Genomic DNA, 7,417 nt, shown 5'->3' on the forward strand with positions numbered 1-7,417 from the left:
AAGGGCAGGTGGGACTGAAGGGGGGGGGGGGAAGGGGCCGCTTGGGGGCAGCTGGTTCTCCCATGCCCTGCACCTTGACTTGTCATTTGCACCTCTTGGCACCCCGGGTGTTCTCCACGCGCCCCTGCAGGAGCATGGCACACCCACTCTGCACCGGGGTTCAGGCAGGCAGCGGGGACCCAGCCCTGGGGCTTTACTGTCCTCTCTAAAGCAGCGTGTTCCAGGGACCCACGTGGTTTGTAGGGTAAGAAGGTTTCTGCCGTTAGCTATCTGCGCTGCAGCGTGGCGTCCACACCAGGGCAGACCCGTCCCAGTCCCACGGGCCTCGGGCGGTTGTTCCTTAGAGGGTGGAGTCGAACCGGCAGTGCAGGCTCCTGGGTGAAATCTGGCTCTGAGCTGCTGAATTCAAATCCCAGCTCGCCACTGACGAGTCTGGGCCCGTCGCTAAGGCCAGTGGCCCAGATTTTCCACCGTGACTAGTGCTGTCGAGACGCTGTAAAGAGGCTGGTTTTCAGAGGGTGGCGGGTGCTTGGCAGCTCCAGGAAACCAGGCTCCTGCGAGGCGGCTCCAGCTGGGCACCCAGCGACGACGGGCTGCAAAATCAATGGGCGCCTTTGGAAACGTGCCTGTCCATCTCGGCGTGGCTGAGCCCCCCGCTGTAAAACAGGGCCACGGCCACGTGCGTCCCGGGGCCCTGCGAGGCCCAGCGTGGGCTGGGGTTTGTGATGCACTCGCTGGAGGGGGGCAGAAAGGGCGTCCTAACAATGAGTGTGAATCAACTAATGAACTAAGCCGTGAGGGGCTGAGCTCGCTGCAGCCACCCACCTGGCATGGCCCTTATGGCACAGCACTTCCTGGGGCAGCACGCGGCTTCCTCTGCACCCAGGGTGGGGGAAGGAATCCTACCTCCATGAGCTGGTTCCACTTTCAGCTGGCAGGAGCCACGTTGCCCCTGCCTCCTGGGCAGGGCTGCTGGGAGGGGCCATGCCCACCCCATCCCTTGGGTGGAGCTCGCTCACCTGTCTCCAAAACTGCCCCTTGTGAACGTGCGTCCTGATCTCCATGTGTCAGGACACGGGTGGGGTGGAGGGAGAGAGAGGTCCCAGCTGCAGTTCCAGCAGGCCAGTGCCCTGAGCCAGCTAGGGAAGGCTGGGGGCAAGTCTGGGACTTGGGAGACCCTGGTGCAACTGGCTGCTCTGCTGCAGATTGCCTGTGCTTTAGGCTCCTCCGTTCCCCTGCTAGACGCAGGAGGTCAGAGCCGTGCCCTGCCCCACGGGGGAGAGTGTGTGGGGAGGGGGGCCAGGTGAGTGCCTGAGGTAGAACCCAGCTGAGCCTCGTCTTCCGCTGCGGGAGGAGTGTGAGTGTTAATCGTGTCCCCGCCGCAGGCCTGAGCACAGTTCAGGCCCCTCTAGGCCAGCGGGGCCGATGTGTGATGGAGCTGTGTCAGCACGCTGGGAATGGGGCGTTTCTGTACCACAGCCTGAGCCCCAGAGCGACAGCCAGCTGTGAGCGGAAGGAACCCTGCCAGGTCACAGGGCCCGCAGCAGGCAGGGTTAATAGGACTCCAAACCCTCCAGGTAGCAGGAAGAGTGGTTCCCTTGGTGTGGGGTGGGGGTTGTGTCATGTTTGTAGCCCCCACGGGCAGGGAGAGTGCAGAAACCACATCAGAGATCTAGCCTACCTTGCTAGGCTCTTTGCATCCCTCTTGGAAAGGCCCAGCCCTAACCCAAAGAGCTTCCAGGCGAGGCGTTGGACAGGATGCAGGGAGGGACAGCCCCGGAGCAGCCCCTGGCAGGCTCAGAGCAGCGAGGAAAGCAGCAGCAGGAGTAGGGGAAAGTGAACGTGGGTTTGCAGAATTCTTCCAGCTTTACTCATGCAGGACGTTGCTGGTGGGGACACACAGGTCTGACTCACTGCTCGCTGTGTGACTCCACAGGAGAGGCGCTGGATGTACGTGTGGGGCAGGGCTTTTCTCGCCTGGCCCTGGGCAGCAGGACAATCTTTGTGCCAGGCTGAAGGTTGCAAGTAGCAGGGCAGGAGCTGGTCTGGGACACAGCGTCTGAGGGTTTCTGTGGGGAGGCCGAGGCATAAGAACATAACACACGAGTTTCCAGCTGAGTCAGAGAAAAAGGAAGTTGTTCTGGCCGCAGCTGTAGCTAAACTCTGGGGGGCAAGGGAGCCCCCAGTCCCTTGAGAAGTGTTTGCCAGGCTAATCCCCTCCTTCTCCCCCCACTGAGGGTGTGCAGCACCCCACTCCTCCCCAGACTGTGCCTCCCCGGAGCGGCTGGCTGTTCTTAGACATGGTTCCCTGCTGGGGGTGTGAGCAGGTCCCAGCAGAGCTCGCTGCCCGGTCACCAGTATGTGGGCTGATGTCTCAGCAGCGCCAATACACCCCCTGGGCTGCAGCATGGCCCTTCGCACTGGCCCCTTCCAAGAGTCTGCCTGGCTTTTCTTCGAGCACTCTCCCGATGCCCCACGTCAGATGAGCCCAGAGCAGCTCCCAGCCACACATGGAGGGCGGGAGTCCGGGGGGACAGGCCTGCACTGAGGACGAGTCCGTGCCAAGTCTGAGCCCCCATTTCCCCCCCCCCCAAATGCCAGTGCTGCCCCAGCATCCTCTGCAGGGAGGAGGGATGAGATGCATTCGTGGAGAAGTCTCCAGACTTTCTGGGTGAGATGGGGGTGGACGAGAGAGTAGTTGACCAGGTTACCCCCTCGGCTCGGGGCCCTAGGGAATGGCACATGGGGTGTGAGGTTAACCAGGGTGCCCCCCTCGTGAGCAGCAGGCAGAAATGGACCTCTGTTGCCCCGGGCTGAGACGCTGGTCCCTCCCCTCACCTGCCAAACAGGGAAATGCTGAAACTGCCGAGCTCCTGGCCATGAACCAGGAAAGGGGGCTGGAATTACCCAGTGGACAGAGGGGATCAGGTTGCCAGAGCCACCCCACAGGCATCGGCCACGAAAGAACAGCCCGAGGGCCTTTCGGGGCATCCGGGGATCCTCTAACGCTCCTGGGCCGGAATGAAAACAGGGCTAGTCATTCTGGCCTCCCCCGGCAGGGCCACGTGGCAAAGCCAAGCGCTGGCTGAGTCTCCTTCTGCGCCTCTGAGGCAGATGGCAGGACAATTCCTTCCTCCTTCAGTGCGGTGTGGAAAGGAAGGCTCCAGAAACCCAGCATGCTGCTGCGAGAAACACCGTGCCAGGGCCACCCCAGCCTGGGGCCGCAGCCCCCGGGAAATGCCAGGCGAACGCAGCACCGCCTGCAAGGGGGAGCCTGCTTTTCTAGTCTGAGGCGAGGCAAAGTCCCGGGCAAGGGCCAGGCTGCTGGGAGCAGGTGTCTTGCATTTGCCCCAACCCCAGGCATTCATAACCCAGGAGCCAGGCCCAACAACATCCGAGGTTCTCTTACAAATCAGGAGATTTTATACCACAGCACATTGTGGGGTCTTTGCCTTCTAGGGTTTGAGCCTTGGGGGGCTACATTTGAAAGCTTTTCTCCGCAAGCATGAGGGCTAGAAATGTACTCTTTCCAAACGAAAGCTGAGAGTCTCTTGTAATAACTGACCGCAGGAGCTGGGGCTTTAAGAAAAAACGCGGACTATTGCAAGACTGTCAATAAAATGATGAGCATTGGCACCACTGGCGAGTGTCCTGTGTCCTCCTCAGTAGTCACCATGTATGTGTTGGAATCGGCGTCTAACCAGGCACAAGGCTTGTCCCCACCTGGCACACAAGGGCGTGACTGCAGCGAACTAGCTTGCCGCACAGCCCTGCCCGGTGTGGCCAGAGCTACAATGCAGCGAAAGTCCCAGCGTGTGGTTTTTCCGCAAGGGCCACACAGGACATTACTGCCTGGCATGTTGGTGTGACGTACAGTCACACCCTGCCTTGCTGCACAGTGTAGACAAGGCCACAGACTCTGCTCAGCGCCTGAGAAATGAGCCTCTCTGTCCCAGGCCACACCCACAGCCCATCCAGAGTGAACCCCCAGAATCTCACCTAATACTGCCAGGATGTGAAATGTCAGGCAGTGACCCCCTGAGGTCCCGAAGCAAGCTAGCTAAGCCGCCTGTCAGCCTCGCTAGTGCGTCCACACAGGCCCGCCCCTCGAACTAGCTGGCTGCGCACTTCCAAGGAGTGTGTATCAGCAGCTTTGAAAAACTATCAAAATGTACCTGCCAAGGCAAAGACAGTTTTCACTGACCTTTCCCATGGTCTCCGACGATAATTAAACCATTCAGTGTTGTTGCCTCACCCATAAAGTGGGTGAATAGAGCCTTGACCGGCTGCTTTATAATCCTGTCTCAACAACACAGCAATGGCCTAAGAGAGACATGCAGTCTTGGGATTTTTCCCCACAAGCCCAAGAAGCCTTATTTTCCAAGCCTCAGACTGAAGAGAGAAACGTTTGCTCCCCTGTTTTCCTAAATCCAGAAATGTCAGAGCCTGTGCCCTCCCTAAGTGCCCCCTGGCCATACGTGGGGCAGGGCAGAGGTTTATGGCACCTGAGACAAGGGAAGAGCAGAGAGAGGCAGATTGGAAGAGTAGGGCAGAGAGACAGCATGGGGAACGGAGGTGACAGACGAGGGGGGAGGTCTGAGGAGAGCAAAGCGAAGGAGTGTGAGGGCGGGGAGGAGACCCAACGCTGAGCGAGCCCAGTGGCAGCTCCAGGCCCGGAGGGAGCTGAGCAGAAAAGGGGAGACAGCCCCTGGCACACCCATTCAGCAGACAGCCCCACAGGCTGTGTGAATAGGGTGAGCAGTCACCTTTCTCTCACGGGGTTTTCCTGCACAGGGTGCCAAACGTCCCACGTCTGTGCAGGAGGCGCTGGGTTCTGTCCCCCAGCGATGCCCGTGGCCAGCGCTGCCAGGCTGGGACGCTGCGCGGGATGGGACTTTGTCCCACGGGTTAAACACTGTGGAAGCGTGTGTGTGTTTGGGGGTGGGGGTGGGGCTCCCTACAAACCCACTTCACCCTTCATTTGTCCCCACACACCTGCCCTGCCGCTCCTCGCCCATTCTGCAAACGAAACGGAACCAGAGGAAACAAGCCAAGCTCCAAGGGCCTGCTGGGCCGACTCGAATCAGAAATAGTGAGGAGCCCATCATGGCATGTCTGCGTTTCGCCCTGGCTCCTCCGGAAAGCCACGAGGCAGGGCCCGGCTGGGTGGGGGCCCAGCCAGGTGACAGGCCCCAGCTGTTCCTCAGTTTCTCACCAAGAAGAGCCGAAGCCAGAGCGAATGTGCACTCGGCTTAGTGGGGAAGGGAAGGGGCTGGCGTCACTCAGAGCCCAAATACATTTCCAGCTGCGTCACCCCCCGTGAGCAAGCCCAACCACCCCCCAGATCCTGGCTGTGCCCAGGGGCAGAGGGGGCGCGAGTCGTCATCCAAGGAGCAGGATGGGACTTGGGTCCAGGTTTTATTTTCTCCCCTTTATTTATTTTTTTCCCAGTGAAAAACAATATTTCGGGCCATAGATCACGTTGGCGTCTGAAAAGCTGTCTGTGAAGGGAACGTCTGACCTCAGCTCCCTCCTTCTCAGATTCCCCGGGGGCACTGGAGGAAGCGAGCCCTGCTGAGCTGTGCCCAGGGGCCGTCTGGTTCCCACAGATCCACGCCAGGCCTTTCACCCGAGCTGAGGGGTTCCAGCATCATGGCTGGGAATGTGCTTTCCACCCTGCAGCTGCCTCTCTCTCTCCCACCCTCCTCCCCCACAGTTTTCCACCAGAGGCTGAAATCTCGAGCAGCGCAAGATAAGCGAGGAGCAGGAGCTCCCGGCCCCGCAGGCTTGTGGGGGTGGATGAGCGAGTTTTCGGCGGAAAAGCTGAGCCCTGGGCTTTGTCTGCATGTGTGTGGTACGGGCTGTGTGTGCTGCGTATCTGATTGGTACGGCGTTGCACATCAGCTTGGAGCTGTTCCGTGTGTGTGTCTCATTCCTGCCGGGGAACGGCTGACCTCCAGGCCCTGCCAGATCACACAGCAGAGGCAAACGGCTGGGAAACCCAATCAGCGCCACGAGCCGGGCTGGGGCAGACACAGGGCAGGGCCAGGGCGCTCTCGGCCTCCCGCAGCAAATGGGGCAGAGATAGTGCCCACCCACCGGCGGGCGAGCCGGGCTGGGGCAGAGATTCAGATCTAGGGTTGCCTTGGGCGTTGGAGTGCAGTTTACTGAGAACCGGAACCTGGACTGAGAGGCCAGGGTTCGCCCCGCGGCCAGACCCTCCTTTCCCAGCGTGAGAGCAGCACCAGGCCCTTTGCCTTCCCCAGCCCGGAGGACGCTGATGGGTGCTCGGCCTGAGGGACCGCACCTCAGAGGAACTATTATTCCTCTGTAGCCAAGGCCTTCACCAGCCCTCACCCCTTCTCCGATGGCCGGCCACCTCCTCCCCTGGAGCCAGAGATTTTCTCCTCCTTCTTTGGTCATCAGTTTCCTCTCAGTCCCCTTTCCACACACTCCGTAGTCTCTAGTAATGGGGAGCACCCACCCTCTCTGCTGAGCCCCAAGAGTCAGCTGCGCCCCGGCTCCCGTTCTCTGCTGAGTGACTAAATTCACAAGAGCTGCCCAAGCAGTCCGTGCCCGGAAACGCCGAGGGCTGCTCTGGTCTTGGGGGTCCTTTGCAGTTGGAGCAGCCCTGGGCTTGGAGGAGGCAGAGATGGTGCAGTAGGGGCTGGCCACTATGTTCATCTCTAACAGGAGATGGGGCAGGATAGCGCTAGGAAGAGGAATCTCTAGGCAAGGGAGGGCGGCTGGGAGGGCGCAGAAGTTTTCAGGGCCAGGCTTGGTACCTGGGTCAGTACTTGGAAGCTACAGGTACGGTCCACCCCTCTGCCAAGCTTGGTCCCTCCTGTGTTAGTCTCTGGCGCTTTGGCTAGTCCGGTCTGAGCGAGTGTGAATGCGTGCTGCACTCGGCTCCTCAGAGCCTTGCTACTTCTTCAAGTCACCGGAAAACCCACAAACGAGTCAAACCCTTGAAAGCCCCATCAAGGCCGTGAGGAAAGGAAAACATCCTGCCAGAGCTCCGGGAGCCTCCGCGTGCAGGGGCCAGGCCTGCTCTCCATTCAGCCTGTACCCTGGGGAGACGGTTCGTCATTACCTCACACAGATAGAATGTCCTCACTTGGGGCTGGGTTTCTGGGCATACCTTATCCTCGTGGTATTACAGCAAAACTCGGGGAATCCTGCACACGTGGCTGGAGCTGCATTCTTGTGACTGCTTCAGTCGCCCTACAGCACAGGACCCGGCAACCTGCCCTGGGCAACCACGCCTATGTCACCTCTGTCTGATACCACCTCAGCACCAACCCTGCCCCGGGCACTGAGCCAGCAGCGTCTGGGCTGCATTGCAGCGTGGCATCCAGGAACCTCCACACTGAGCCCCCCCCCCCTCACTACGGCTGCCTCAGCCAGTCACCCAGGG

This window comes from Terrapene carolina, unplaced genomic scaffold (assembly GCF_002925995.2).
Source record: "Terrapene carolina triunguis isolate 2854851 unplaced genomic scaffold, T_m_triunguis-2.0 Scaffold130, whole genome shotgun sequence".
Taxonomy (NCBI): domain Eukaryota; kingdom Metazoa; phylum Chordata; order Testudines; family Emydidae; genus Terrapene; species Terrapene triunguis.